The sequence below is a fragment of the Anas acuta genome, chromosome 3 (genome assembly GCF_963932015.1).
Source record: "Anas acuta chromosome 3, bAnaAcu1.1, whole genome shotgun sequence".
In the NCBI taxonomy this organism is placed as follows: Eukaryota; Metazoa; Chordata; class Aves; order Anseriformes; family Anatidae; genus Anas; species Anas acuta.
This window is the reverse complement of record NC_088981.1, coordinates 24,839,287-24,853,990: the sequence shown is the minus strand read 5'-3', so window position 1 is coordinate 24,853,990 and position 14,704 is coordinate 24,839,287. Positions and strand designations below refer to the sequence as shown.

At 48.7% G+C, this 14,704-nt stretch overlaps 1 protein-coding gene and 1 long non-coding RNA gene across 9 annotated transcripts in view; one reads left to right on the top strand and one right to left on the bottom strand.

Moving 5' to 3' along the window:
* The window catches only part of TOMM20 (translocase of outer mitochondrial membrane 20), a 46,457-nt gene that overhangs the window by 24,012 nt on the left and 7,741 nt on the right, over positions 1-14,704 (top strand). For 3 of the 8 annotated variants that reach the window (XR_011094620.1, XR_011094621.1, XR_011094629.1), the window contains one exon: positions 8,757-12,955. The exons of the other annotated variants lie outside the window; for them this stretch is intronic. The gene's annotated coding sequence lies outside the window, so the exon portion shown is untranslated. The remainder of the gene's footprint in view (positions 1-8,756; positions 12,956-14,704) is intronic. 8 annotated transcript variants of the gene reach the window in all.
* On the bottom strand, positions 5,379-8,750 carry LOC137853647 (uncharacterized). The gene is made up of 2 exons (XR_011094632.1): positions 8,257-8,750; positions 5,379-5,804 (listed from the first exon to the last, which is right to left on the bottom strand). It is a non-coding gene; the product is annotated as an uncharacterized lncRNA (long non-coding RNA).

Below are 14,704 nucleotides of genomic sequence, written 5' to 3'. Positions count from 1 at the left end.
AGCAACTGGATGCATGACGAAGCCATGTTATAATGTGGGTACTGATTACAGCACTGGAACATGTCGTCTCAGCACGTGGTAAATTTGGATGCGCAGATAGATAAAACTTTTTAGTGGCCTATGGCTTGATTTCAGCATGGAGAATGTTGTCAGCATATTTGTGCTAATTAAGGAAACAGCATGGGAAACTCCTTTACAGCATAGATACAGCCAGGGCTCAGGAAATACCACTGCTTTTCGATGTTTTTTTATACAAGCTAGCTTGTCTTCAAGTAGAGCTGCAGCTTTGTGCCTCAGCTGCATTTCTAAACTGCACCAAAGCTTGTTTGGGTCTTGTGTTCTCACCTGTTCCTGGGGAATGGATTGAGCAGTTCGGTCACAAGCACATTAGGACAGCAGCTGGCATTTCCTCTGTGTTTGGGGACAGCAGTGCAGGGCTGGATTCTCTGGGTTGGTTGTGTTGACAGTTTGCAGTGTGTTGACAGTAACTGCACACCAACAAATAAACACAGGTTTGTGCTTGTGCTCGAAATACTTTCATACTAGTGAAAATAATGCTTTTGCCCAACAGTTACCTTTATTTTCATGCTGGTATTGTGGATATGTTATACTGCTTTTGACAAATTCCCATGTTCAAGTTCCCGAGAAGGCTGAAACGCTGCCAACTGTGTTAAGTCCTTTCTGTTGCACTGAGTCAGCCGCCGTGATTTTACCTTTGCTCTTGGTCAAAGTCTTACGCTCCATTATCTTTTTGTTCTTTTTCTAAACACAAGAAATTGCAGTACAAGTGTTTGTTCCGTGTGCTAACATTTCCTTCTTCTCTGATGACAAAACCAGCACATTACTTTTATTATTAGTAAGACAGGAACACCTAGAAACCCTTGATGTTTTCCCAAGGGATTCCCAGCCGAAATATAAATGACAAACAAAAACGGGAGAAGTTAAGTGCCTTTATTTGCATTTCTGAACAGGGAAATGAGGTACCCAAAATTAAAGGGGCACTGAATACTTCCTTATTTAAAGGCCACACACAGAAGCATGGCCAGGTATTGGCGTGGGATCAGTAGGTCCTTCTTCTCCAGGGGGCCCTGACCACCTTTCTGCTCACCGGCCCCAGCAGCAGCCAGGCCAGCACAGCCTCATGTCCGTGTGCCCCTCTGTCTGAGCTCAGGCCAGCAGCCAGCACCTTCCCTGGGTCAGCACACTTCTCCTGTTCCCCGTGCAAGGTGCCCCCAGGGCTGCCGGCCTCCTGCCCCTTCCTCTTTACCCCCAGGGGAAGAGCTGCTGAGCTGACACCTGCTCGTGGTGGCTACTTGCACTGACCAGTGAAAGCCTCCAGAATGGTGGCTGCTGAGAAATGCCTGCCGTGTGTAGGAGCTCAGGGCAGAGCTTTCCCAAGTGCCCGTCCATGGGAAGAGCCTCGCAGCTCCTGCAAGTCACAGGTGGAGCCGGTTATAACCTGACTTACCTTCCTCGGCATTTTGAAGTCTGGTGAAACATGATGCATAATGACATTACTCTGCTTTTGCAAGTAGGAGACTGCCTTTATGCAGGAGTGTCTCATCTGTGAACCTCACCTCAATGCATAGTGCTTATTCAGATATAACCACGAAAATGAGGCCTGGCTAAATAATGCCTCCAACTGAAAGGATCCACTGAAGCCCATTATAATGATCTTAATGACTTCCAATTCAGCTGTGCCTGTGATACCAGAGTGCAAAGGTAATTATGGAAGTGCTAAACACTATTATTACTTGATATTAGCAACAGGGCGGGGGTGAGACCTGGCGAACCCTTCCCCCACCCGGCCCAGACACGAGCGAGGGCTGCCCCTTGCCTCCTGAGGGCTGGGCAGGCGAGGTGGGGCATTTGCTCGGCCTGGCTGGGGCAGGCTGCAGGCAGCACCAGGAGAAACCTGGGCGGTGCTGATTCACCCTCAAGTGATTGCTTGACCCAGAGGAGGGCCTGATGATACACGGCGGCCGGGACGCACCAGCCGTGATTACAAGGTGATTCACTGCCATTCAAAACATCCTCCGCGCTGCGCAGGCTGCAATAAGGAAGTGATATTTGCACCTTCAGCTGCCACGGTCCCACCAAGCCTTTCGGCCGCTGCCTGCAGCCTGGCGCTTTCTTCCCTCGGGCAGTGTTGACACCACGGAGGTTTGCTGGCAGGGGCGGCTCCCTGAAGCTGCCACGTGGCTGCAGCCCCGTGCCTCTTGCTGGTACTGTCCGTCCTCGCCCCAAGGTTTGGCCAGAAGTGGCCAAACACTTTCCATCGTCCTGTTCCTCCCCCGCCTTTGCCCTTCACTCTGCCTCTGCTCCAGATGTGCTCCTGCCCCTCTCGTTTGGTTTCACCAGAGTGGTCCAGGTGCACTGACTGCATTCATTTCATCCTGCAAAGTGCTTCCCATGCGGCACACAGGGAGCAGGGAAGCCCTGGGTGCCTGGCAGGTGCCATGCCTCCTGCCCCAGGAACTGGTAGTGCTCGTGGCAGCGTGCTGCAGGCACTGCTAGCATCTGGGATGTGCAAAGCTTGCTCACCTTGGCTGGGGCTTGCAAACGTGTCGAGGCCAATAGCGAACACAGTTTGTATTGCGTTTCCCCTCAAGCTAAGCTGAGCAACGTTAGGTAGCGAGTTGGGCATTATTCAGAGCTCCTAAACCTCGGGGTTTGCCAGTGACAGAGCTGCACACTTCCAGCAGGACGCTCCCGACATTTTCTGTGCAGCATCATGGCCGGGCTGCAGCACAGGGGAGTTGTGCTCCATCGCGTTTCATTCCTCAGCTGCCGTGCTCTGGTGCCAGCTCTGCTGTGGGTAACTAGGTGAGCTATCTCTGGAAAACAATCTATTCAGTGAATTCAGCCCTCGTTTCCTGCGGGGAACTGCCTTCAAACTGCCTCTCAGATGTATTTTACGTGCAGTGTTATTATTTGTGCTTTGTCTAAACATGTGCTAGCTGTGGATTCTCTGTGTGCTCTTGGATGGAGCTGCGGTTTTAAATACCCACCGCTGGTTATTCATAGTGCACATTTAGTCATTTAACAAACATGGTATTAGTTCTGCTCTCTAAGCTGATGACTAATACTCTTATAAATAGGAGGAATGTGATCTGAAAGGTCACGTGAACGTTCCCAGCGTGAACATATCCCTAAACTATGAGGCTTCCCATTCCAGGAGCGTGCTTGTAAAAAAAATAAAAAGCTCATTATTAGGGAGAAGAAAAAGGGTTAAAAACCCACTCAAGGAATTTCTGTGCTTTACCTCAAACAGATTTTTGCAATGTTTGCTTTTGCCTGCAATCTCTGCTGATGTGCTTGGGAGGATGGGAATTGCCCCAGTGGAACAGGCCTGAGCTATCTCCCATGCCAGCGCCCTCCCCTGGAGCATGACAGGACCTCGGTATTTTATAAGTACGAGTAAGAAACATCCTCTGAATTTCCTGATGGAAAGCAGGACAGCTCCTAACACTGGATCCCAAAGCAAATGGGAAGAGTGCACGATGCAGGTTTCTGCACGGCTTTCCTTAGCTCGGTACCGTGGAGCGAAGCCACGCTGCCTGGGCTGCTGCATGAAAGCAGACTAAGCAAACGCTGCTGCTCTCCTGCCATTGAGAGGTGTGCTTTGTGTTCACAGAAGAGAGGAAGGGTGGCCCTGTGAGCAGCCTGAAGGGCTGGCCAGGCCGTCAGGAATCACAGCACCGCCTGGCCTCTTGTCTACATCTCAGGTACGCCCAGGAGCCACCGAGGGCTAAGCTCAGCTGGTGGGCTCCGTGCTGGTGGGGCAAAGCAGGGGCAGGCTCAGCGCCCAGCCGGGAGGTGGCACTGACTCTGCCAGCACTTCTCCACTCCCCTTCTACAGCGTCAAGCGTGCCGGTCTGAGCCACCTGTAGCTGAAGTCGGCTCGTTGGACTTTGCACTGGAGCAAAGTGGAGGAGAGGGTTTGTGCAGCTGGCTCGGGGATGGGTCCCGGTTTCATCACAACAGAGGCAGGTCAGCTGGCCGCTGGCTGGAGCCCGAGGCACAAGCCCAGGTGGCACGAGGGTGGGCAGGGGCAGGAGCTGCGCTCTGGCTGAGGAACACCGTCCGTGGGGGTACAGATCTTGCCCTCCTAAATCACACGGCCACGTACAAACTACCTACTGAGGGCAGTCCCTGACCCACGCTAACTCCCGAGCTGTGCTTGGGAATGCTGTGGGGAGCATTTGGTGGCCTGGGCAAAAAGTGTCCAGAGCTGTGCTGAGGGCTGGAGGTAGGGACGGCCGAGTTCCTATGCCTGTGCCCTGGTTCAGGCTTTGATTTTCTGCTCTAGATGCTGCCAGTCCGTCTGTTACAAGTTACCTTCTGTGGGACATGGGAAAGAGAGGACTCTTCCAGCTTCATTTCCAGCCATTGTCCCTGTGCCCTCTCTAACAAGAGTGCTTCCTTACGCACAGAAGAGTGAGAGGCTGCCAGCAGAGGACACGCTGGGAAAGGGGAGTGTGGCAAAAGTCATTGCAGTGATCTGTAGAAGTTTGACTCGGTGAAGTATCAGGCCAATGGCACACACATGCCATAAAGACAGTATTCCCAGTCTCACAGAGCTATCATAATTTTGTCTGTGCTTATTATAGTTACAGGAATGCATTAACATTAAAATATGTGGGCTAAAAGCTTGTGTCCTATATTTTCCTCCTGCCAACCTTGGTCTTGACTTTAGGTAGCAGATTAGAAAGGACAGCTGAGGCTCCGGTCCCCCAGGCAGTCTATTTGCAGTCGAGAAGTCCCCGAGATTTGCTAGACTGTCCGTGATGTTTCTCTCTGAGCACACACCGTGTTTCCTAACTTCAGCCATCTCAGAGGTTTGATTTCAGTGGAAGATGGTATATATAAGTGATACTTGATTGAGAAGTGCATATGCAGAGCTTACGAAATAGCGTGTCTGCCTGCATGTGCATGTGTTAAAATAACAGGGCAAAGGCCACTGCAATGTATTATTTACCTACTGGTTCAGATTTATCTGCCTGCCGTAGGGACTGCTGCCGTCTCTGGTCTGTCTCTGTCAAATTTTGTTCCTAGAGAAAATAGCAGTGTGAAGAATCGTGTTTGAGGGTGGCTCTCTTATGGCTGACATCAGGGGACTGAGCGGTACATTCAAGCCGAAATCTGAGGTGTCACCCAGGTTACTTTGGGTGCACTGACTTGTATTTGTTTGTGGGTACACCTGGATTTCTCCTCTCCCTTGGCCAGCAGCAGAAGCATTTTTCTTGCCTAATGGCAAGTAGGTGGTAGGGGTGGGGTCAAGTCGTGCTTGTGGCTGCTGGCCTACTGACAGTGGACAGAGATATAAATGCAGAAGAAGATGGGAAGAAAGGAACAGACGATGTAATTACACCTGGTCAGGGTCAGCATGACACCACACGCACTATATCCATATGTATTTGAAACCTACACACACATAAAAGAAAACATTCAAGACATGCAATCAGGTTCTTCCACAGAGCAGCCACAATTACATAAAGAAATGAATAAGGTTTTTTTTTTTACACTGTGATGCTAGCAGTCACAGCCTCCTCTCTGACTGCACCGGGGAGAAGAGCATGTTACGTGTGAGCAGAATAAATGATCTGTGGCTGGTAAGCAGCACGGTGCAGCACCTCGCTGCAGCACCTTCCTGTGCCAGCCGGGTGTCAGGGCCAGGCATCACGACCAGCCAGAGCAAACCTAGGTGCAGATCTCGAGCAATGTCCTTGGAGCTGGCAGTTGGAAAACGGGTGCAAATGTTCCAGGCAGATGCTTTGCCAGTGCCGTCTGAATCTCGCTCCCTACACGTGGAGAAGCACAGATCGGGTTATACATGTTGCAGGACAGTTGTGTTTGTAAACAGCAGGAATATTTTGCAAACAGGGGAGAGCAGCACCCACCCTGCTTCCTGGTTGCCATCTCTCCCGGGGTTTAAGAAAAACCGAAAGCAAGCCCCAGAAGCTTTCTCCCTTTCCATGGTGACACAACAGAGCAAAACAGGATTTCCTTCACAGCAGCAATAGGACAGGCTTTGCCGCATTCTTGCACGGGTGAGTTTGGATGCCAGAGAGTGGAATTTCCAAGTGCATTTCCCTTCCTACACCTTTCTCTTTCATCTTCATAAATCTGTGCCAATTTTTAAAGAACCTATTTTGGGGGGAGGGAATGGGGACAGAAGTGATGAGCTATTCAGAGCTGAAAGCAGATATTCATGCTGCCAGAGGTAAGACGGTAGAAAAAAATGTGTCAGTGTAGCAGATGATAGCTCTCCTCTCTTAATGCCTCTCGTGAAGCATCAAGGTGTACGTGTTTCTCAGAGGGGCTGTACATCTCAGAGGCAGTCTGTGAACTGCGTGTTGAAATGGTTGCCATGGCAGTGACTGAGTCTAAGTTAGAAAGCACGATTAGCCAGAGCTGGCCTAAATAGCTGCAGGGAAAAGGAAAAAAAAAAAAAAAAAGCCAAGGACTTTCTGTTATTTCTAATGCAGACTCATCAGCACTAGGCTGTGCCTAAAAAGGGAACAGTGTGGAGGGAGAGGAGCTGGCAGGAGTGCCCTGCACCCCAGACCCTGCTGGGATGCATGGAGTCGTGAGCAGCGGCACACACTGCATGGGGATCGTGGGGTTTTTCTCTTCGCTCCCTTTAGGTTGTACCAGCATGGTGGCCATGCACCAGCAAGGGGCTGCTGGTACAACCTGTCCCTTTGGTGTTGGCTTGGTGACACTACTTCTCCAGAGTGGGAGGCACGGCTCCAGTGACCCAGGGCAAGCTTTCAGAGGGTTCTCCTGGCTGGCAAGTGGTGTAAACATGTTAGAAAGTGTGAAAATGGTTCATGGAGGGGTTTAAAGACTTGCCCAGAGTAATGCAGGGGCTTTCCAGCCTGGGTAGAGTGCTAATGCACGAACTCCCTGTCCCTAGAGACATTCAGTGTGTGTCTGAAAGGCATTTGAAGCCTGAGAACTGGAGAAGGCAGCCCTTTTTGATAATTCATTGCTGCGGTTAATCACACTCACTTGTTAAAAAAAAAAAAAAAAGGCACCTTATATCTAATTTAAATGTGTATGGTGTGTATTAGCTTTCAGCCTCTCGTGCATGCTGTGTTCTCTGCTATATTTAAAAAAAAAATCCCTTCTTGAGATCCTGTGGGTTTTTGCTCTGAAGGTTTCTTCTGCAGTCACTTCTGAGCTCGTTTTTGAAGAACTGAAGAAGCAGAAATCTTTCTCTCTAAGGGTTTTCTTTGAGCTTTTGTCAGTGAAAAAATGGAAGACTGGCAGACTAAGGTGAAGATTTCTCAGTACCGGCACTGTATGGAAAAACATCCTCCCTGAGAGCTGTGGAGTGCCACATCAGGGAGCCAGATGCCCAGTGTGAAATCAACAGAAGAGATTTATGCAAGCTGAGAGCATGCAGGTAGCATTTGCAGGAGCAGAGCCTGATAGCCTTATTGTCTTCTCTCATAGCTTTATAAAATAGAGAAGTTTAATTTACGTTAGTCTGGAGTTGATTCTGCTTTATAGTACGTTAAGTGAGATTAGATACGAGCCTGCTCAGGCCAATCCATTACATATGATCACTTACAAAGGATATGTCTCTCCCCTTCTGTCCTAAGGGATCAGGAGGTTCCTCCTTTAAAAGGAGCGCAGAGCAGCAGTACTTACTGTGGTGGTTAATGGGTGCCTCTTTTGGCTGGTTGAGTTGGGGTGAAAGAGATCGTACAGCCTGCACTTTAGGAGGAAGAAAAGAAAAACCCATAAGACACCTATTTGCCCTACATATCACGCCTGTTGGCGTTTGCTGTTATTTGCAGGAGTCTCTTCCACTTCTTGCACCTCCTAAATCCTTGTCATCCAGGTTTGAGAGCTGGAACTATCTTCCCTGGCACAAAGTCAACAACACGTTTTTTAGCACTAGCAGCCATTCATATTTTACATTAGTGTTCCTCTCTGTTCCTTTCAAGCAATAATCGTAAATATCAGCTTTCATTCCTAGAGCACCTTTCATCCCAGGGGCTCCTAAAGCACTTTCCAAGCTTAACAAGCTTACTGTGTAGAGTGCTGCTTTAGAAAGGGTAAAAGTTGCTTCCCATTAAAGCCTGATTTGGGGAAGAAAACCCCCGAATTATAATGACTTCAATACCCCGGGGAGCCTTTGCAGCTGTTATTTGTTGTATATGTTCCCTTAACAAAAACAGATCACCTCTTACTGCTCCATCCCCCTTTCTTCCCCAGCTGAACCCAGCAGCTCTCAGTTACCTGGGGGCGGAGGAGGGTGAGGAATGAGAAATAATCATCCTCTTTGATCCGAGAAAGTTCTTTTTTTGCTGGAATCCTGTTGATGCCCTCAACAGCTTCTTCTGGCAACTCCATTTCCATCTATTTTCTCTTCATGGGGGCAAATACCCAAGGGCAGGGTTGAATCTCCTCCAATGGTTTTAGCCAGAGAGGTCACCATCCATGGTTGGGCTATGCTAAGGAACATGTGAGAAACTGTAATCCTCTTCAGCACAGTCAGCCGGCCTAATTTAAGTCACATTCCTCTGCAGTCAAAGCAAAGCCAGTTGCTTTACATTAAAACGAGCGATGACCTTTTCAAATGGTCTTTTATTTGGCTCTTCTGTGGGAGCAGTAGGCCCAGAAGAGACAACTGTTGCTGGTAACTTTTAAACTGAAGAATTTGTTTCCTAGTGAATCATATGATTAATTTTAGGGCGGCTAGCATCTGAGTAGTGTCAATTTGTTTTCATTGGTTTCAGGAGGACTGTGTGTTGCAGGAGCTGTCCATCTCACGGTGCATGGAGCTTCCTTCCAGCTGGCCATGCAGGGCAGTGGTTTCTCCACAGCTTGGCTGACAGGGGCCCAGGTGGATTACAGAACATCCTGAGCTGAAAGGAACCTGCAAAGATTAAGTCCAGTTCCTTGGTCCTGCAGGGACCATCTAAAATTAAACCATCTGTCTGAGAGAGTTTAAATGCGTCTTGAACTCTGAGAGGCTCGGTGCTGTGACTACTGCCCTGGGCAACCTGCTCCTGTGCTGTACCCCCCTCTGGGTGCAGCACCTTTCCCTAACCCCCAGCCTGACCCTCCCCTGTCCCAGCTCCATGCCGTTCCCTCGGGTCCTGTCGCTGTCCCCAGAGAGCAGAGCTCAGCGCCTGCCCCTCCGCTCCCCTTGTGAGGGAGCTGCAGGCCGCCATGAGGCCTCCCCTCAGCCTACTCTGCTTGGGGCTGAGCAAACCAAGGGGCCTCAGCAGCTCCTCGTATGTCTTGCCCTCTGTAGCCCTCCTTTGGAGGCTCTCTAACAGCTTTATGTCCTTCTTATACTGTGGCACCCAAAACTGCACATGGTGCTCTAGGTAAGGCCACACCAGTGCAGAGCAGAGCGGGACAGTCCCTCCCCTCAGTGGCTGGCAGTGCTGGGCCTGATGCTCCCCAGGGTACTGATGGCCCTTTGGGCTGCCAGGACACACCACTGCCTCGTGTTCAACTTGCTGTCCACCAGAAACCCCAGATCCCTTTCCACAGGGCTGCTCCCCAGCCTCTCGTCCCCCAGTCTGTACATATACCCAGGGTTGCCCTGTCCCAGGTGCAGAATCCAGCACTTGCCCTTGTTAAACTTCTTGTGGTTGGTGATTTCCTGACCATCTAATTTGTTAAGATCTCTCTGCAGGGCCTCTCTTCCTGCAAGGGAGTCAGCAGCTCTTCCTAATTTACTATCATCTGCAAACTTACAGAGTATGTATTCAAGTAGATCTTTATAAAAACATTAAAGAGGTTTAAAAACATTAAGGCGTTCCAAAATGGAGCCCCGGGGAACTCCACTAGTTACTGGCTGCCAGCCTGATGTAACCCCATTTACTGTAACCCTTTGAACCCAGCCCATCGGACAACTGTTCACCTGTCATATTTTGTATTTGTCTAGCTGTATGCTGGACAATTTGTCCAGAAGGATGCTACGAGAACCAATATTGAAAGCTTTGCTGAAATCCAAAAAGATCACATCTACTGGCTTCCCTTGGTCAACTAGATGGGAACCTTGTCATAAAAGGAAAATAAGTTTGTTAAACAGCACTGTCCCCTTGTGAACCTGTGTTGGCTATGACCAATGACTGTTGTCTTTCAAGTGTTTTTCAGTAACTCCCAGAATAATCTTCTCTGTAATTTCACCAGGCACTGAAGTGAGACTGACAGGCCTGTAATTACCAGGGTCTTCTTTCTTACCCTTCTTGAAAACTGGGACAACATTTGCCAGCTTCCAGTTTACTGCAACTCATAAGGCACACAAATCCCGATTGCCTCTCCAAGGACGCACCAAGAGCCTATGGTAGAAGGCAGAACATAAGCCCTCTCTGTTTCAGTGCTTCAATTGCACAAATGCAATTTATCAAGATGGTATTTAGATAGCCCTAGATAAAAGATACATCAAAGCATATTTTTGGCTGCTGCTTTCAGAAGTAGTAGTAAATCTCCTGGGGGAATGCAAGCAGTCAGATATGATCCAAGTTATCGAAATGCTCCATCTCCTTACTGCCCCTCCTCCTCTCACCCTGGTCGGGTTCACAGGGAAGCCCTCTCTTGGGGCTGGTGCGTCATCTATTCCCATCAGTAGAGTTTAGTTCAGAAATGCATTTTCATTTTTTTCCAACAAAACAGTGCCTTTTTCAACACTAATTCTGAAGAACTGCAAATTGGCAAAGGATCCAAAAAGAATAATGAACCAACCGTTTGCTGTTTACTTTGGCCACGCTGTGTAAGTGCTGATATTAGCATTTCTGAAAGGATTCATTCATCACTGAATAAAGATTTGTACCTGTGAATAAAATCTTGCTTAGGAGGTCCTGTGTGCCTCCTTTCCTCTATCAACAAAGCTTACAAATGTCAAGAGGTGGTTTTGCATCAGAAGGTAGTGCATATCTATTATTTCCAGATAAGAAAAAGCTACTGAAAATATTCCATGCCTGCGGTATAATGAAAGCAGCAGCAGCAGCAGTAAATTTAAAGAAAAAAACACCTTGCTTATTTTCATGTGCCTTATTGGTTTGTTTATTTAATTTGATACCTGAAAGTGGTTTACCTCAAGCACAGTGCTTCATTCTCATGTTGCAGAAAAGCAAGTGGACCTGCACTAGCAAGAGCAATGACTGTTGAAAACATTTTGCCCTTTCCAGACCATGACCTCTTCCACAGATGCCAGCTGAATAAAAATACTTTTATATATTACCCTTAAGTTTTCCTTCCCACCTGCTTTTTGCCACTCTTGTTGTAATTTGCCATAAATTAGTTGCTTTTACACTAAGGTACATGATGCTGTTTTGCTTAAAAAAAGAATTTTGTACGTACTTCATGGGCTTACCTGGGAAGCCATGAGAAATGGATAAGTCCATCCATCAGAAATGGAGGAGTCCTCAGCCCTGAATTTGGAACCAGCGTTCGTCCCGTCATTGTGCTGCAGGTCATGGGTTTCTTGGCAATGGAAGAAGCATAACAGCAGCATTTGTGTGGGAGACAAAAAGATGAGTCTGAGTAAAATGCTCAGTCTCTTTGGGATGCCTGCATTTTGACTAGGACTCCTGGGGATTCTGTGGGATGAAGATCAACCTCTTTTCCAGGTACTGTATTATGTTATGACCCCTAATGATATCATTTTTCTTTTAGCTTTTTGCCAACTTCACTTTTAGGCTATAAGCATTTCAGTTATAGGGCTGCCTGGGCATTTCTGCATTTTTGGGCATGGCATGGCTTCAATTTTGACAGGAGATTTCAACCATTGCCACAGTCCAAATGCACAATGGAAAAAAACAAACAAGAAATATGTCTGGGAGCTAACCTGCTTGCAAGTGCCCCTTATGTGAAAGGTGATGATGCTTTGTGAGCGCTGTGTCTCAGCCATCATTTATACAGCAGAGGAAGAAAAAAGTGTAAATGAAATGGGAGACAAAGCTCACTTGCTTCTGTGGCCAGTCCACAGTGGCTGCATGAGGGGCCAGTGGGGTACACCAAGGATTTCATCGTGAGCAGTCAGAGAAGAGGCACCTGCTCTGCAACAGGCAAATGCTTCCCTGCACAGAAGCAGGATGATTTCCCTTCAAGCCGGGGCGGCTTGCCAGCAGCCTCGAATGTAATCCTCATGGTATTACTTCCACAGATGGGCACCACCGCCGAGGCAGGTAATCTTTAAATGTAGCTGCAAATTGCCTGCTCTAATGCTAACAAACCCTAATGGTGAGGAAGGGAAGGCAGGTAGCAGCACTGACAGAGCATAATATAATGTGATAGCTGGTATAAATGTGACTCATTCTAGCCAGAGGCTTTAGTATAGGAAGTTGGATAAAAGATATATAAACAAATGGGATTTTTTTTTTCCTTCCCAGCGAAGGTCACCGCCAGGAATAGCATGGGAAATAATTAATGGAGGAAGAAATGTTCCCCTTCGAATCAGAAGTATTGTCTTGCTCCGCAGTTTTGTTCCCTGACTTGGGCTCCCCTAACAAACACCGGCAAGCACACGGAGCCTTTCTCCCTGGTGCTGCTGACAGACATCCCGCCCGGCTGGCAGCCGACGGGGGACCTGCTCACGGCTGTCTGTGCTGCTGTCAAACCAGGCAATCGAGGTGCTGCTGCTCCCTGGGCACTGCTCTGTGTTCTTTCAGATGGTGGTGGCAAGGAGGAGCTCTGGTGGGACAGCCTGACATCTCCTGCACAGGACACTGTCCCTTCTGCCAGGAAGGGCCGGGCACTTTTCCCTTCTTGACTCCATTTGGCTGCTCAGTCCCTGTACACTCCGGGCTATCTGTGCACAAACCAGCTGCTCAGCCCCCGAATGCTCCCCAGGATCTGCAGGAGCCTGAGGGCAGCTCAGCGGGTTTCCAGAGAGGGGGCACTGCAGAGGCCCCACGTACCCTGGAGCTCCCATAGAGCACAGGAAAAACCTATTACAGGAAGGCTGCTAATAGCAGAGGTAAGCTCTTACCCACATTTTCCACTTGTATTATGGACTCTGGAGAATCAGCTCATTTCGGCCAGATTCCCAAAATGCTTTTTGGTGTTTATCCAAAACAAGGCTGCATTGAGTTTTCCTACCCCTAAACTGGCTAACGTTATGAAAGGAATGACCTCAGTTGCACAGATGCTCCTCCACCTATTCCTGTGACTAGAGAGGGGCTAGGACACAACCCCAGGCCAGCTCCCCTTTTCTCCCCAAAAAGGAGCCATTTGAGGATGTTGGAGCTCAGTCCAGATCTGACTTTCACAGCTGATCCCAGAGAGTAAAATCCATATGCAGAAAGGTTAGGGCAGTTCAGAAGAGTGGCTGTACATAAATGCTGAGATCCTGGCTGGTGGCCTTCATAACACCATTCAGTTTGGGTATTTAGGGAACAAAGATCAATCCCATACAGGTGATCTGTCACTGGCATGTTTTAATGTTGACTGGAAGCTTGGCCCTTTTGTTCTGCTTGCTTTCTCACTTTCCAAGGCATGTGTGTTGCTCTTCTAGCCATCTCCTTATGGTCACGAGATGTGGGGTCACACATGGTCTTACCTAAGGTCTTCACAGCTGTTGCTCCTTGAAATGGCTGCGAGGGGTGCTGAGTTGGGTGGGATGACCTGTTGTTCTTGGAGTTATTTCCGTATAGTATTTCTGTCCAGAAAGACCTTAAGGCAGGGGTATCTTTTGGATGCTTCTAGTCTTGTCAAACTCAAATGTTAGGACTCTTTGTGAACATGGAGTTTGTGAGCTGTTTAACTACAACTTTTATTCCCTTTTTGGTGAAAAATTGAATTATTTAATTCAAGCTTCTTCTTACTTTTTTTTTTTTTTTCTTTTTTTTTTAACTCCATTTTAACAAGGACAGACTGTGTCTGTGTTAGCAGTTGGTGTGGTGCAGTGGGAGCAGATCTCTAGAAGCAGATGCCTGGTGCTGAGGACGTGGTGTACCCGGGGATTCACATCAGGTACCTCTATCCTGGTTCCCAAGGACTGGATGCTCATTAGTGGCTGGAGCGCAGGAGGTGTACTCCTGGAGCCCACCTTCTGCTTTCATTTCCTTCAAGAGGAATCCAGCTAAAAAAACACTCCCCGATGGCAATCGAAACATGGCAAGTGCGCACAGCTGGGAGCTTTGCTTCATGAGCTCACTCCTGATGCAAACAAAACCAGGCACATAGCAAGACCTGTCAAGAACCGAGGTCAAGAGACCAAGCCCAAGAGACCAAGCCCGGAGACATCGCTTTGCCCGAGCTCCCCCATGGTTCACAGACCAGTTCCTGGGGCAGCTCGGCAGCTCTTTGGCTTGGCCAAGCAGCTTTTAACCTGCCTTGGACATAGCTGCCAATCTATTCTTCAGCCCTCTTGCACTTCCTCAGCCTTCCCCTTTTCCGTACCCTTACTAAGCACATACATACATGCATTAAGTGTGCGTGTGCGCGTAGGCAGCCGTGTCTGCTGCAGGGATTTCCTCCCAAACAATACCTGTTGTGCTAGCCGCAGCGGTTCTCTTGGTTCCCATGCTCAGAGCAGTTTGAGCTTCCTGCTGGCTCAGCAGCGAGACGTTCGGTGCTTTTTATACTTATTCTTCTTCGGGAGCCAAACGGAGGAGCGCAGTTTGCCTATGAATAGCGATCTGACTGGGCAGGCGGCAGGAAGCTCGCACGCTGAACCGTGTGAACGTGGCGGGGGGGAGGAAGGGAGCCGTTTGCTGCAGCCCTG